This window comes from Lutra lutra, chromosome 6, assembly GCF_902655055.1.
Source record: "Lutra lutra chromosome 6, mLutLut1.2, whole genome shotgun sequence".
NCBI classification, from domain to species: domain Eukaryota; kingdom Metazoa; phylum Chordata; class Mammalia; order Carnivora; family Mustelidae; genus Lutra; species Lutra lutra.
In genome coordinates this window covers 78,314,056-78,330,950 of record NC_062283.1, presented here as the reverse complement: position 1 = coordinate 78,330,950, position 16,895 = coordinate 78,314,056, and positions in this window count along the sequence as shown.

Genomic DNA, 16,895 nt, shown 5'->3' with positions numbered 1-16,895 from the left:
TCTTTATTAAATTTATGTGAATCAAGAGGAAAGGGTGAAAAGCATATTTACCGATGATAAAAATGATTCTCTGGATAATTTCAGTCATCTCATTTAAAACTTCTTCTTTATAAGTTTTTACTTTTCGACATTTCCTTTTAGCTCTCTGTCATCTACTCTGAAAGTTAGACTTTTTGGATTTAATAAAGAAATAGAATTTGCAGGTGGTATGTTCCTGAACAGACGGTCTAATATCAAGTGATATTACAAAACACTTAAATGAAAATTAGTAGGCTGTCCTCACTAATCCTGTTCTTTAAAATAGTTTCAGATGATTCATCTTCACTTGTTTCGACAGTCATGTTGGTGTGTGTCTCTCTTGCCCCACTGGGAACAATGCCAGCCAGATAATGCATGAAGTCACGGGATGTGTTATAATGCTATCCCTGAAAGATTTCCAGCCTAAGTTATACTCAACAGCATTATACTACGGGGAGCCTAGAACCCCAGTGGATTCTTAAAGCACATGCAGATGTGTTTTCTGAATAAGCAGTCCTAGAAATATTGCTTATTCTTCTGGAATGTGCTAATACAGAAACAGATACAAATATTAGAATAAGTAATTGTAAAACATATGTAAATGGATTAAGCACATTTATTTCTTGCTACCTAAAGTTCTTTTGCCATTACTTTGTGTATATGCATATATGTATCTGTGTTTGTGTATGTATATGTGTGTGTGTGTATATATGTATATATACACACACACTATACGTATGCTTCCATAAAGCTTTGCCATATTGAATTGTTTTCTTAAGTAATCATCTTTTTTTTTAATTTTTTTATTAACACATAATGTCTTATCAGCCCCAGCGGTACAGGTCTGTGAATCGCCAGATTTACACACTTCACAGCACTCACCACAGAATATACCCTCCCCAATGTCCATAACCCCACCACCCTCTCCCTCCCCCCATCCCCCCCAACCTTCAGTTTGTTTTGTGAGATTAAGAGTCTCTTATGGTTTGTCTCTCTCCCGATCCCATCTTGTTTCATTTATTCCTTTCCTGTCCCCCTAACCCCCCACGTTGCCTCTCAACTTCCTCATATCAGGGAGATCATATGATAATTGTCTTTCTCTGTTTGCTTAAATAATCACCTTAAAGTATATTTCCTCATATTCAATTAGTGGAATGGAAAATAATTTTTTGTTCTTTTAATTTTTGCTATCATTTATTAAAAAATTATTAGTTGCCAGGAATCTCTGTTGAATGTTTAACATATATTATCTCATTTAATCCTTACAATGACCTTTTAAAGTATCTTTATATCTGTTTTACCAAGGAAGAAATTACGCTCTGAGAAGTCAGGGCTTATGTGAGACAACTAGTTAATAAATGGGAAGCCAAAATTCAAAATCAGACTCTAGCTCCAGAGTCACTGCTCTTAACCAATATTTCTTTCAAGTCAGCAAACTAAACTAACTCAATATATTAGCACAAAAGGGATATAAAAGTGATTCCAATTAAGTATTCTTCATTGAAGAGATTATAATAAATGAATAAAACATATTCACTTTAACTAAAAACAGTAGGAGGGAATTGATTGCTCTTCTTATTCTCTAGCCCTAAATATCCCCTTGCTCGCTCACACCAACATCCAAAACTATTTGAGAAGAATACAAATCTAACATAGCGTCTGAGATATTTTGGCACTTTACATTTCTGTAGCATTTCTTGAAATACTGTTGATTATTTAAAGTCTATAGCATTGTCATTTGCTCAAGTTAAAGTCACACAAGAATGCTTTGCATTCTGTTCTGTTCCTTCAAGAGATTCCATCACACTTTTAATTTCTGTACAGTGAGTTCTATTCTCCTGGCATACAGCTCCCCTTCTGCCTTTTGTACTCTCTTCAGAGGTGCTTCCAAAGATGGAAATGATAGGAATGGGATGAAAAGGGCCTATTATCTTAAACTTCAGAGAAAGCAGGATGATATATTATCGAAGATATAACAGAGTTGATAATATATTTGGATTTACTGGTTATCTGCAGTGTTATTTCCAGCATACATAACCATTTCTAGTTCTTTTCCACAGGGAGTACAAAGAAGATAAAGCTGGCATTACTTTAAGGTAATGAGTAAATCTAGAGTTAGCCCTACACATAGGCAAGGAATAGTTGAGGCCCCATCTACTGCATTTGTGGAAGTTCCTATCATTCCTTTTCAAGAGATAACAAAATAGGGACGGTCTCCACCTAGAGTACATAAACAGTTCAAAAAAGCATGCTTAAATGCCAACACGATTGTTTTCAAGAGAAGAGAGAGTCAATCCCTTTTTCAAAACATGGGAAATTAATTAGATAGTACTGAACTTGTGAGTCTTTTTCCTCCTTCTACTCCAAGTGAACCCCTTTTCTCAAGGACAGAGAGAAATAGTGCAAAGAAAGAGTACCATGAAAAGAAAGAAAGAAGGCTTAATTTTATAGCAGGTATTTCCCAGCCTAACTGGAGAATAAAAATCTTTTTACTTTTTGCATGTATGTTTTCCTTAGTAATCTAGCAACACCAGCAACTTTAGTCACAAAAATACAACTGAATGTAACTGATAAGCAGCAAATCAAGGGATTGTGAATTCTTTACTGTCACTATAAAATCATGATAAATAATGTGATCATCCTGACACAGTCTATTCTGAAACACATTGAGGGAACTAAAGAGAAAGAACATATGCCTCGGAGTCAGAACAATCAATGAAGAACAGGTTCTAGACAAGAGCAGGATGAAGCATTCCCATAACACAGCTGAGCAAGAGTCTCATCATTTCACGATAATGAGAAATAACAAGTCAATGCAAATCTGTACTAACGAAATTAGAAATGCATGTAAACTTTGAACTGGTTTACTAATTATGGGAAGTGACGTACATATGTGGTTATCCCCTGCAGCATTCTTACAACAACAAAAACTTGGAAACAACCCAGATTTTCATCAAAGGGCACTAGTTTTCTAAATGTATACCCTTGCAATAGAATATTATGTAGTTATAAGAAATAATAAGGTCTCTCTCTATGCACTTAGTCCACTTGGGCTGCTAAGACAAATTGCCATAAACTAGGCAGCTTAAACAGCAGGCATTTATTTCTCACAGTTCTGGAGGCTGGGAAGTCCAAGATCAAGGTACCAGTAGGGATGTAGTTCTTGGCAAAGGCCATCTTCTTGGCTTGTAGATAGCCACTTTTTAATTATATTCTCACATGATGGAGAGACAGAGAGAGTGCTAGTCTCCTCCTCTCCTTATAAGGACACCATCCCATTATGGAGGTTCCAACTTCATGACCTCATTTAAACATAATTACAACCCAAAAGCTTCACCTGCAAATATCATCACATGGGGGTTTAGGGAAAGTGGAGGGGAGACACAATATTTAGTCCATAACAGCACTACATGAGAAAAGCTTTCAAAGGTCTATTAAGTGAAAAAAAGCACTGTGCAAAACCATTTTATAGAATTCCATGTGTTTAAAAGATGGAGCAAATTAGAATATATATTGACATTTTCTATTGGTTACATTTTAAAATTCAGAAAGCCTATTCATACTGGAAATTAATAAAAGTGTTTATCTGTGGATAAAGAATGGCAACTGGGAAGATGAATAATAGAGGTACTTCGTATGTTTTAATATCCGAATGATGTGACTGTAGTAAGTAAATGTTTTATTAAAGATAAAAGGGAAAGCTGCTATTGAAATTGGGCCTATACATTTGTCAAAATTCAACACCCATTATTAATGAATCTCTCATTAAACTAGAACTAAAATGAAAATTCCTTCACTAAAGAACATCTAAAAAACCTTGTAGTTAGTATACACTCGATGGTGAAAAAAAAAAAAATTACTTCCCCCCCAAGATCAAGAACAAAGCAAGGATATCTACTCTCATCCCTTCTATTAAACATTGTATTGAAAGTCCAAGTCAGAGAAATAAGGCAAGAGAAAAAAAAAAACAAAATGTATACAGATTTTTTTTTAAAAGAGGCAAATTGTCTTCATTCACAAATAAGATAATTGAGTACACATAAATTGGTAATGAATCAACAAAGAAAACTATGAGAATAAGTGCATTTAGTAAGGCTATAAGGTAAAATCCATATGAAAAAATATAAGAATATACAAAACTCCCACCCCCGCCCCCCTGCCCCGCCCCTCTCCCCACCCAGACTCCCTGCCCACCCCCCCACCACCCTCCACCCCCCGTCTCGCTTGCCAGCCCTACCTGTTCTCTCCTCCCCTGATGCCGTTCCCTACCCCACGTTGTGCGGTCCTGGTCGCAGCTTTTCCGCATCTGCCTTCGTTTCGTGTAGATTGATGCGTTGCTTTGTAATTTCAGTGTTTCTGACAAGATTTAAAAACGAAAAAAAAAAGAAGAAAAAATGAATTTACTGCTGCAGGTTTTTTTCTCTCTCCATGTGTCACTAAATGAAGTTTGTGCCTTCTATAGCAAAGAGAATATTTTTTACATCCTACTAACAGTAGATTTTTTTGTAGTGAACATTTTTTGTATTTTTATTTATAAGTCTCATAAGAAAAATAGCAATGTTCAGTTGTATACCTTGAATCTGAAGTTAGAAGAGAATAAAGTTAATTCAGTTGTCAAAAAAAAAAAGAATATACAAAACTAATTGTATGAAGATATGCTATCAAAAAACAACTGGAAAATTCAAAATTATAAAATACCACTTATAAAGAAGCATAACCACAAAATACCTAGAGATAAGTTTATCAAAAGATGTAAACTATTTGTCCCTTACATTACAACTATTACAAATATTACAAATTACAAAATACTGTTATGAAAAATTAAAGAAGTGTGAAATAAATGGACTGGCATACCCTGTTTATTGATAGGAAGACTTGCTATTGTTAAAATAGCAATTCTGCTCAATTGGCCTATAATTCTATGTAACTTCAACCAAAATATGGCAAACTTTTTGTAAAAATTGATATACTAGTTCTAAAATTCTTATGAAAGTATAAAGGAACAAGTAGAAACAAAATAATTTTTAAAAAGAACAAAATCAGAAGACTTATATTACCTGATTTCTATGCTTACTATAAAAATGCAATAAAACAGATAATATGGTATTAATATAAGATTAGACATGTAGATCAAAGAAACAGAAGAATCTAGAAATAAACCCACATATATATGGTCAATTGATTTTTTACAAAAATGCCAAGGCAATGCAATACAGAAAGGGCAACCTTTCAACAAATGGCACTGGAACAATAGAATAGCCATATTGTTTAAAAAAAAAAAAAAAAGAAACTTATTTCCTTACTCTTACCTCATTCAATATATGAAATTAATTTGTAATGTATCATAGGCCTAATATGAGTTGAAACTATGTAACTTTTAGTAGAAAACAGGAGAAAATCTGCTATAATGGGATGGGGAAAGATCTCTTAGGTTGCACACATAAAAGCAGACCTATATGATTAAAAAAATTGGTAAGTTAGACTTCATCAAAATTTTAAACTCTTGCTCTTCAAATGACATTGCTAAAGATAAATAAAAGGGCAAACCACAGAATAGGAAAAATTCATAATACATACATCTGATTGAGGGCTTATATCCACAATACATAAAGCTTTCTTACAACACAATAACAAGAAAACAAACTGAAGTAAAAATAGGTAAAATATTTGAACAAATATTTCACAAAAGAATAAAAATATCCAAAATGTCTACAAAACAATGCTCAGCATCTTTATTGATCATTGATTGCCTGAAGGCAGAGCTGGGGGTGTTGATTATAAAGAAGCAGGAGGGAATTTGGGGGAGAACTGGATATGATTTATGACTGCAATTGGAGTAGTGGTTAATTAGGTATATAAGTATTTGTCAGAACCATCCAACTCTTTACTTAAGATCAGTACATTTTATTTATGTGAATTATACCACAAAATTTGTTTTAAAAAATTACCAAAAAAAAAGGGGTCCACATGTTAAGAGAGCAAAAAAGAGTAGCTAAGGAGATAAGAAAAAAATCCAAGAGTATGTGCATATTAGATACCTTTTGAACACTATCTAAAATACTCTTGGCCACGCCTCCTACTACAACCATGCAGCAGTAACCAGTTCTGTGCAGTCTTTGACAAGCTTTGCACAGTTGCAACCCGACAGCTTCTCACCTCAGCCTGAGCTCTGGTTCCATCAATTCTTGCTCTCTCTAACATGCTGAACCAGCTTGGCACTAGCAATTTCCCAACCTGAAAATACAGGGAAATTAATGTTCATTTAGCTATCCCGAATATCAGGGTATTAGACAATGAACAAATGTAGTCACTTTCAAAATGCATTACATAATCTCTCACAGATAAAACCATAAACTTGTGTTGGCTTTTCCTCCTTCCTTGTTTTGTTCCTCTAGTTCCTTACTTCTTCCTGGGATCATTTCACAATAAACCACTTTCACACCAGCTTTGATTTCAGCCTCTACTTTCAGGAAACACAGAGTAGGGCATGTTAGGAAGGTATCTAATAATAAAATAATAACTAAAAAGTATTATGCCCTTACCCTAGGTTAGACCCTACTTTAAAATTTCTACATATGTTAACTTACTTAAATCTAACAACAACCCAATTTATATATGAGAAAACAGAGGCAGGAAAAAGGTAAGTGGTAGGTAGGAAAGTGGTCAACAAAGACAAATACTACTAAAAAAAATCATGAAATTTAATGGATTTTTATGAGTAGGCTGTTACTGGTGAATTTCATGCAAGCAACATCAGCAAAGTAATGGGAGAATCTAGATTTGAGGAGACTTTTTTTTTAACCTTAACTGAAAATCAATACTCAATTGTGCAGAAATATAAACACATAATACTTGGAAAAATAGAATTACTGTGTTGGTTAAGCTTAACAAAACCTTTATATCCACTCAGATTCTAAATGTTTCTAAATTTCTTCCACACAGTGATCTGGATATTGACTTGAGGATATGAAGAAAAGGAATTTTTTCTGGGATTTTTTAATATATAGGTAATGTAGTGAATAAAATAAAATAATAATGACATGAGGTGTTGATGTAAGAGAAGAAGTAAGACTGAAGGGAATAGTGGTAAGAGGAAACCCAAATATATTCAAGGCCAACTCTGATGGGCCTTTACCCATTTATCATGAGAGAACTTTTGTATCCCAGAGTGAATTTGCCAAAATAATATATTTCATATTTTAGTTTTCTTTGTGTCAAGGCTGGATTGCATACTATTATTACTTCAGAAATACTAAATAAAAAAGAAGAAAAGTATGAACATGAAGTCCTACAACGTGACAATTGATTTGAAAGTCTATTTAATAATGGTTATATTTTTGCTATTTGCAGGCCATATTGTTGGTCATAGGTAAACCTTAAGGTTTCAAATGTGTGGCAAATGAATATGTGTCATGTTTCTAATGAACTTTCAAGGTCATGATTGTTAATCATCTTTTCCTGCTATGTTATTCAATACAGTGATAAGCTACACAGTTCAAAGTGCGAGTTCTAAAAACCCAGCCTCAAAACCTGGCCTCTTGTTTTGACTCTAAGCAATCCAAAGTTCAGACTTGAAAGTTAGCCAGAATGTCCAAATAGAAATCCCAATAAATAAGGCAACAGGTGATATTGTTAGTAGACTCAAGGCAATTGGTGTCCATCTGCCATCTCTGTGGGCACATCATCCCAGCTAGTATTCTCTTCATTGTGTCAAGTGTTATCATTTATCAGGTGTTCATCACGTTAAAATGAAACTAAACTTGAAAAAACTGAAAGCAAAACTTCATCGGACATCTGTACACTTCAGAAATAAAAAGATGTGTTGCAGGAATAAATATGTGCTGGCAACACATCTCTTCTCATATTTCAAGGACAAAATTGAAACCATATTTCCATGGGGTGCAAACATTGATTGCTATGTGTTCTTATAAACAGAGAACTACAAACAGTACTGTAGTATTCTCTTGATCCTCCTTTACTTTTATGTGAGGTCCAAAAATGTATCAGTTAAAGTAGCTTCTGAATTCAATTCAGAGAACGGGATTCATATGTAAAGCACAGAAGCAGAACATACTCTAGGTAAGAGTAAAAACAAACAAGACCACTGTCGTGTTCAATTTGAAAGATTTAAAACTATTATTCACTAATGGGTATAAAATAAGTGAACACAAATCGAAGATTATCTCAAAGTTTCATTTAATTGTGAGTTTTGTACGTTCATTTCTCCTCCTCCCTACACTAATGGTCAGGCATGGTCATTCAGTCCCACGCAGATTAAATACTTAATCCCTCTCCACCTAATTCCCTCCAGGAGATTTATCATCACTCACAAGGCACTGCATTATTTAGCTCCTACCATCCTTTGCAGGCTCATCTTTGCCTACTCTCCTTCTTTCTCTAATAAGCCCCAGGGACACGGAATTTTTCTCTGTTCCTCAAATCACCCCTACCCCCACCCCACGTCTTTCTGCCTAGGACATTAGCACGTTTTACTCTCTGCCTGAAAGACCAGTTCCCATCAGAGTCCACGTGACTAACTTGTATGCATTCCTCAGATTTCAATGTTAATATCACTTACTCCAGGAAGATGACTGCCCCCCCAAACAAGATTACCCCAAGAGTCTTATCCTGTTCTTTTATTGCATCTGTTGCTTATTCATAGCACTTATAATTAGAGCCAAATCCTTAATTTTCAAACTATTTAGTGTTTGAGGGTAGGTTTCTGAAAGGCTGGTATCTTCTCTATCTTGTAGGTCACTGGGTCCTAAATACCAGAATTAGTGATCTGAACACCTAAGTACATGAGTAATTATTTGGGAGGGAAAGAAGGCAGGCAGACAAGGAGGAAGAGAAAAATAAAGAAAGGAGGAAGGGGAGAAGATATACGTGGAAGGAGGCAAACAAGGAGGGAAGGAAGAGCAGGAGGAAGAAAAAAATGGAGACAAGGCTAAGTTCCTGTTAGCCAAGTTCTGTTTTATAAGACCAGAAGGCAACTGTCCAGTGCTTTGTATAAGGTTCCGATCACAAGGTAGAAAATTAGGTTTAAAATCTGTCTCAAGAAAGTATCGAGATTCAAGGGGAAAACCTCAAAGAAGTGAGCTCAAATAGCAGCAAGTGCGAGCACAGAGTGTAATGATTAATTTTATATGTCAACTTGACTGGCCAGGGAGCATCTAGATTAAACTTTATTTCTGGATATGTCTATGAGAGTATTTCCGGATGAGATTAACACTTCAATCCATGAAGCAGTAACATAGATTGACCCTCCTAAAGTGAGTAGACATATCAATCCACTCAGCACCTGAAAAGAACAAAAAGCGTAGAAAGGAAGACTCTGCCCCTTTGTTGCTTCCTGACTGCTTGCTTGAGTTGAGACATCTCATTTCATCTTGTCTGGCCTCAGTCTGGTATATAAATCATTGGCTCCCCTGGTCCTTAAACCTTTTGACTCAGACTAAATTACACCACTGACTTTGCTGGGTCTTTAATAAACAGAAGACTGTGGGACTTCTCAGGATCCATAATCGCATAAGCCAATTCCTCATAATAAGTGAATGAATGAATGAATGAATGCACACGCACGCACGTGCATGCGCACACGCACACACACACACACACACACACACACACACACACATTCTGTTGGTTCTTTTTCTCTGGAGAACCTTGACTAATACACACAGGAAGAATCCAGAGATGAGGAGATCAAGGAAGGACCAGGGACTGCAAAGAAGCTTTTGTATACTATCTCGGATTTTCTTTGTATGATAAGCCTGGTCCATAAAGGGACCCGCATAAAGTAACTTTAAGCCATTTGTTTCTACCTAGATTTTGATTCTGGTCAGTCTTAACAATTTGGTCAACATATACTTCTACCTGATTGTCAAGTATTAGGCATATGAAGTTTAACTTCTAGAAAAGAAAACAAGTTTTTTACTTAAATCCTATAGTTCCAGCAATATGTTCAGTGAGGTTTTATTCCCCTTTTTAACTAGGTGTTATACAGATAATATTAGTGCTTGATTTTTTTTTAAAAAAAAGTGAATTTAATTGAAATGTAATATTATTTCTGGTTACTTTTTGTGTAATTAATACATTTATTTAACATATCCACCACTGTCTTCAAACTACTTCCTCTTTTTGGTAAACTGTGTTTCCCAATCACTCATTAAAAATTGAAAAATTCAAATACAAAGATTTAAGTTGACAGAGTCAAAATAGACATTTTTTCTTACTGGAAGTTAATCACTAATATTAATAAAGATTATAGTGAGAAAGTGCATACCCTCTTTGACCCCAAGCCAGGTTACAAAAACAAACAACAGGCCTTCGTAAGGCATTGCGCTTTCCTGAATTTGTCTATTCTGGTTGCCAGAGAATTTTCCATTAAACCAGAAAGTCTGCACAATCTCTCTGATATAATAAAACCTGAACATGTTTTGAAGTCATAGTTTTATGAAAACAAAGGATTCTTGAGAATGATTACATTCCACAGTTTCCAGTCTCCAAAGATAGCTGTTATCAATTCTTTCCTTCCCTGTTTATGCATGCCGCTACCCCATGGGACACAGAGTTTATTTCCACTTCATTTGAATCTGGGCTGCCTATATACTGCCTTGACCAATAGAATGCAGTAGAAGTGATATTCTGGAACTTCTGACCGAAGGCTTTAAGAAGACTGGCAGCTTCTGCTTCCTTGCTCTTGGAATTCTTGCTCTTAAGAAAATCTCCCCCACCCCACTGATACAGCCAAAGCCAAAGGCAGAAGGAAAAGCCAAATAGAGGAGAATGGAAGCACTCTGGAGGCCCAGCAGTCTCCCGCCAACTCCTGACAACAGTCAACATCCACAGCCAACCAAGTGAGTGAGCATCTTATATGTCCTAACTCAGTTGAACTCTAAGATAACTTCAAATCACATAGAGCTTGATATGTCCCCATTACGTGGTCAGAAGGGCATAATTCTAATGACTGATACGTGATTCTTGTCTAGTAAGCTCAAGGGCTGGATCAAACAGCCTGACAGGAGAGCAAAGAGATGGCCATATTGAGAGTGAGGTGCATTTATAATGGGGGAAAGGGAAATTGGATGTTCCAGGAATCAATGTGGATCTCACAAAACAAAGCTGCTCTGGGGTTGTGCTATGGATCCCACTAGATAGGACATAGTGGAGAGAAGGTATTCTTTTTTTTTTTTTTTTTTTTTCAGATTTTATTTATTTATTTGAGAGAGAATGAGAGAGAGCACAAGTTGTGGGCAGAAGCAGGAGAGGGAGAAGCAGAGTAGCCACTGAGGGGAGAGCCCAATGTAGTGCTCAGTCCCAGGACCCTGAGATCATGACCTGAGCTGAAGGCGGACAATTAACTGACTGAGCCACCCAACCACCCCATGAGTTGAACAGCTTTAATCACAAGGGTGGATATTTAAGATTTGGGGGCTTGCTGTACCAGTGCTGAACACTGGACCCTTAAGTAAGAAAAATGTCCAGTTGGCATTGTAAAACTATTTGTTAATTTATTTTAAAATGAAAATAAGTGTATTCCTTGTTAGCATAAATAACATTTTTAAGAAAAATAACTTTATTTTCTTCTAAACAAAAAAATGTGGGGCACCTGGGTGGCTCAGTGGGTTAAGCCGCTACCTTCGGCTCAGGTCATGATCTCAGGGTCCTGGGATCGAGTCCCGCATCGGGCTCTCTGCTCAGCGGGGAGCCTGCTTCCCTCTCTCTCTCTCTCTCTGCCTGCCTCTCCGTCTACTTGTGATCTCTCTCTGTCAAATAAATAAATTAAAAAATCTAAAAAAAAAAAAAATGTTACTGAGAAAAATGGAGTTGTTTTATAGTTTTGCAAATCTCATTTATGTCTGACTTAATGGAAGACAAGTGAATTGTTATATGTTTCTGTATTCAATCTGTTGCCATACGTTGTTTGTGAAATGTTTAAAGAAAACCCATCCACATGCATATATATAATGAGAAAAGAAAGGGTTATTTTAATACCTTTTCAGATAATTCCGGAAATTCTTCTTTCATAGTACATAGTACTCAACAAGTGATAGTTTCTTAAAGGTTAGCCACAATATCAATGAACTTTATGGGCTCTGTTGACATATTTTACTATATAATGTTTTTAAAAATTACATTGTTTTAGAAATCATTTGGTTTATTTTGAAAACAAGTCTACCAAACACCTAAATCTTAACAACCATAATTTTGTCTGTCATTCTTTCAAGTGCAAATAGTGTTCCATGAATAAAGTGGCCATTTCAACTTACAACTGACACTTCATTTGAATCTGGGCTGCCTATATACTGCTACTTGTCTTAACATACTTCTGTTGGCAGTATACGGGCTTTATACATACTTTCCGTTTTATCACCCAGAATATTGAAAGACATGTACCTCAAGTTAAGATTTACTTTAAAAATATTTTTTTACTGCTCTTTCAAGGACATTCTTTTTTTTTTTTTAAGATATTTTATTCATTTACTTGAGAGAGAGAGAGAGAGAGAGAGAGCACAAGTTGGGGAAGGGGCACAGGGAGAGAGAGAAGCAGACTCCAAGCTGAGCAGGGAGCCTGATGCGGGGATTGATCCCAGGACCCTGAGATCATAACTGCCTAAGGCAGATGCTTAACTGACTGAGCCTCCCAGATGCCCCTCAAGAACATTCATAAATAAAACTGGTGCCTTCTTTTTAATGCCAATATGTAGCTGTAGAGATATTGATGGGTACTAATACAGTTTCGGGTCATGGCTTTGACTTGTGTTAACAGTTTTACTCACCAATTGCCCTTGCACCATCAGAGCAAATGTCAACAGTTGTTTCAGAGGATAGTTCAAAAGAAGATATTGAATCCTTTGAGTATTTCAGCAGCCTTTCTGTTGCTGCCAAACACTCACACAGAAGAAATTGATTACTAATTTGTGCTGATACTCAACAGCTGATACTTAGTATAAGAAAAATGGCAAGCCCAGCTATATCTGTAGGTATTTTCATTTTTAATGAAAAGATACAGTTATACAGAGAAGATATTGACTTGATCTTCATATTTATAACTCAGTTTTTTTTAATTTGATGAATTACTGTAGCTTTGGAAAGTGGCAGTTCCATAGTGTCTCTCACCGATTTGTTTAACCAGGCAGGCATTCAGCAATGCCAACTGCACAAAGCATAGAGTGTGTGTTTCCCCAGGCAATGCAATACGATAACTTATGCCGCATGAGGATTCTGTAATAACTTTTTAGTTTCTAAGTTTCTAGTTTGAAAAACTGAAACGCATGAATTGTCTTTTAAAGAGTTCGTCATTCCTACATTTAAAAATTAAGTTCTTTTTTAAAAAAACACTTAATGATTAGTCCAAATGCCATTGTAATATAACTGCCACCATGTTGCTAGTCCAAGTGTCCTATTGAATAACACACAGCAAAGTAAATTATTAACATCTCCAAAGCATTAAAAACAACAGCTTTCACGATCTATGTGTTTTTTTATTTATGGTTTCAAACCATTTTTTACTTTTTATTAGATCCCTCCTTTCTATGAATCAAGCTCTATTTCTTCCTTTTCTTGGTAACATTAGACATAGATGAGAGCAGCTATGAATTGAAAAAGCAAGCCTTTAGAGAAAGAGAACAGAAGTGGGAAGCGTAAAGGGAGAGGAGGAGAGAATCTCGGGCAAACTCGGCTGAGCACAGAGCCCAACCTGGGACTTGATTCAGCAACCATGAGATTATGACCTGACTCGAAAGCTGGAGTCAGCTCAACCAACTGCACCACACAGCCACCCCAGGCAATCTAAAACTTCTTATATAAGCTTTTTTGACAACATGCTTGGCCAAGAATACTGTTAGGGTTGATACTGAACTGGGGGTTCATTATCTTATAAACTTGAAGCAAATGTATATTTCTGAAGGAAATCAGCTTATCAATCTCCAAATATATGGAGTTCTTACGGTCTTTTTATTCAATCAAGTTCTTTAAGATGCCTGTTAAAAACCATGTCATTTACGTAAAAAACAAAGGATAACAAAAAACAAAACTCTTAAATTTCTGGGATGGGAATGCCTTAATTATAAACCAAACTTTTTCCCATTATTTCTAATCTGGACCAGCATCTCATTTGCACTTTATAATAACATCTATGTTCTGACTTAAGTAGGTTCTCATCCAGGGCTTTCCCAGGTTATAGGTCAATGCCAAATCAGGATTTGTATGGATGAACCATTCAACTCCCAAGTTCACAGATTCTTGACCTTTGCAACTTCAGTGAAACCACCCCCCCCCATAAACCTCATTTCAATCACCCAAACACATAGCTACTCTTTGGACATTGTCACCATTCAGAACTGCTCTATCCTTTCATTTTAAACTCCTGTATTTGTCTTTAGTTTGTCTAGAGTTTAACTAATGAGTGTAAGGTCTATATCTATCTTGCTTACACAATTTATCTTTCAGAGCCTTATTTCTTGATATTATATTCTATATTCTATACTTATTTATCATCTTTCATTCCCCTTATACTATAAAATCCATGAGGGCCTGAACTTTGTTTTAATCACTGCTGTGTCCCCATCCTCTAGTATAGTACCCAACTCATCATATGTGCTCAGTAAATACTAGTTGAATGAATAAATAAATGAATGCTCTGTCAACATGACACCCTGACCATGACCTGTGGCCAACAAATATGCACTGCATAAGTGAATAATGTATAATAATAGCCAATACTTACTGAGTGTTTAAACTGTGCTGGGTGATTCTAGTTGCTGTAAATGGATAAATCTCATTTTATTCACAAAATGCCCTATGGACTGTGTGGTATTATAATTGCCATTTTATAGATGAACAAATTTAATTATGCAAACATATAATTAAGCCAAACTAAGCTTAGATACTGTGTAATTTCAACTAAGGCGTAAAGAAAAGAGGGGGGAAAGACCTGAAGATTCCTGCAGCTTTCCACAATGTAACAGCAGGCTATGCCTACTGAGGACAGTGGGACGTGGATACCTTAATTCCATCCTCAGCAAAATATTTCTTTACCTCTATCTTTTAAAAATAATGATCATTGTAATGTATCCAGGTTTTGTTTGGGAAACAGTTAGGACAAACGCATAGTCTGTTTCCATGTCCAAATATCTCTAGTGTGGTTGAATGCTACTCACAAAGCAGAAAGGAAGGAGATTCACAATTCTGAGGTGTCTCTTCTCAAGCATTCTCTCCTTTAACACATTCCCTTTCTGCAAAGTGAAAGTGTACATAATGCTTCAGACCACCAGAACTAGTGAATTAGAACAAATATCAACTAGTGAAATCTCTAAGCAGTGAACTATTTCTAAGATGATCGGGCCCTATCCATTTAGTTCTTTAAAGACTACATTTAACACTTTCTTTTTAAAGCACTGCATACTTACTGAGAATAGAATCTTTGCCATCTACAAGAGTGCAATCTTGATCCATATTGAGGATTTTTCCTAGGACTTTCACTTTAGTATTTTGGTTGGGGTAGTTTATGCTAATGATGAAAGAGACAAAGTGTCCTGTTTTGCTTTTGTCTTCACTCCCACTGGAAAAGTAATCACTGACATTCAATAGCTTAGAGGAAAATTAACCTTACGACTGAATTAAACTTTATGATCTGTGAATTTTAATTAGGTGAGTTTTTTAATTGCTCCTATAACAAGCTAAGTTGTCAAATAGAAATGAACTAAATTGTGGAGAAAAGAATTGATGTCAAAGGTCTAATTAAAAAAATAAAACAAAGTAAAACATGCTGTACCTGAAATGATTAAGACTTGAGTGGACAACAGCACAGAAGTGGCAATGTATTTTGAAACTTTTATAGTTTAACTTCGAAGAGTCCATTAGACTTCCATTTGTATAGAGAGAAGGTCAGGGAGAATATAATGCCACTGCAGGGTACAGTCAAATTTTATCTCTCCAGGAAATCCATCAACAAGGAAAGAAATCAGTCATAAGCCATACAAAGTCAAAAACAAAATTAATTTAAGCACTCTGGAGATAAAACCCTTACACACAAACAAATCATTCACTTTTTAACTCCATAGAAAACATAAAGTTGTATTCAACAGGAAGTAAAATATATACATCAATCCCATGCTATTGATTGGTAGATGATAAGGATAAGGATGATGCGTTGCCTTACTTGACAAAGGCTCCTCCTCCCCCTACCATCTACTATCCTAATCTATTTTACTGTTTATTAGCCAATGCATTATTTGATGGGTGTCTCCATAATTAATGATTCCTTCTCTTCTAGTTGAAAAAAAAAAGCCCAAAACAAAACACACACATAAAACAAAACCTTCCTTTGACTATACAGCCCCACTAGTTAATATTCTAGCTCTGTCATTTCCTTTTCTACCAAGCTTCTTGAAAATGAACTAACCTTCATTCTATCCTCAAAACACTGTAATCAACCTTCTGTCACTACAACTTCTTCCCAACTCCTTTCAAAATACCACTAATGACTTCTGGTTGCAAATCCAAAGAACAATTTTTAGTTCCTAGCTATTTGATTATTTCTTTTGCAACATTTGCCATTGTCTCCTACTCACTCCGTAGGGGTTTCTCATAGACCAGTTTTCCACTCACATTTCTATCTACTTCTCCTCCATCTCATCCATGGACTCCTCTTCTTCCACTATCTACTGAAACAGTGTGCAGTTAAGGATTCTATCCTTTGGTCTTTGAATCCTCTCTGATTCCCAAATCTTTATACCTTAGGTCCCAGAAATCTATATGCAGCTGCCTAGTTAACATGACCCATTGTTATTTCTCCATAGACTTTCAAACTTAGCATGTGTCAGAAGGAACTTATCCATTCCTCTACAAATCTTCCCTCCCCCTACACCTCT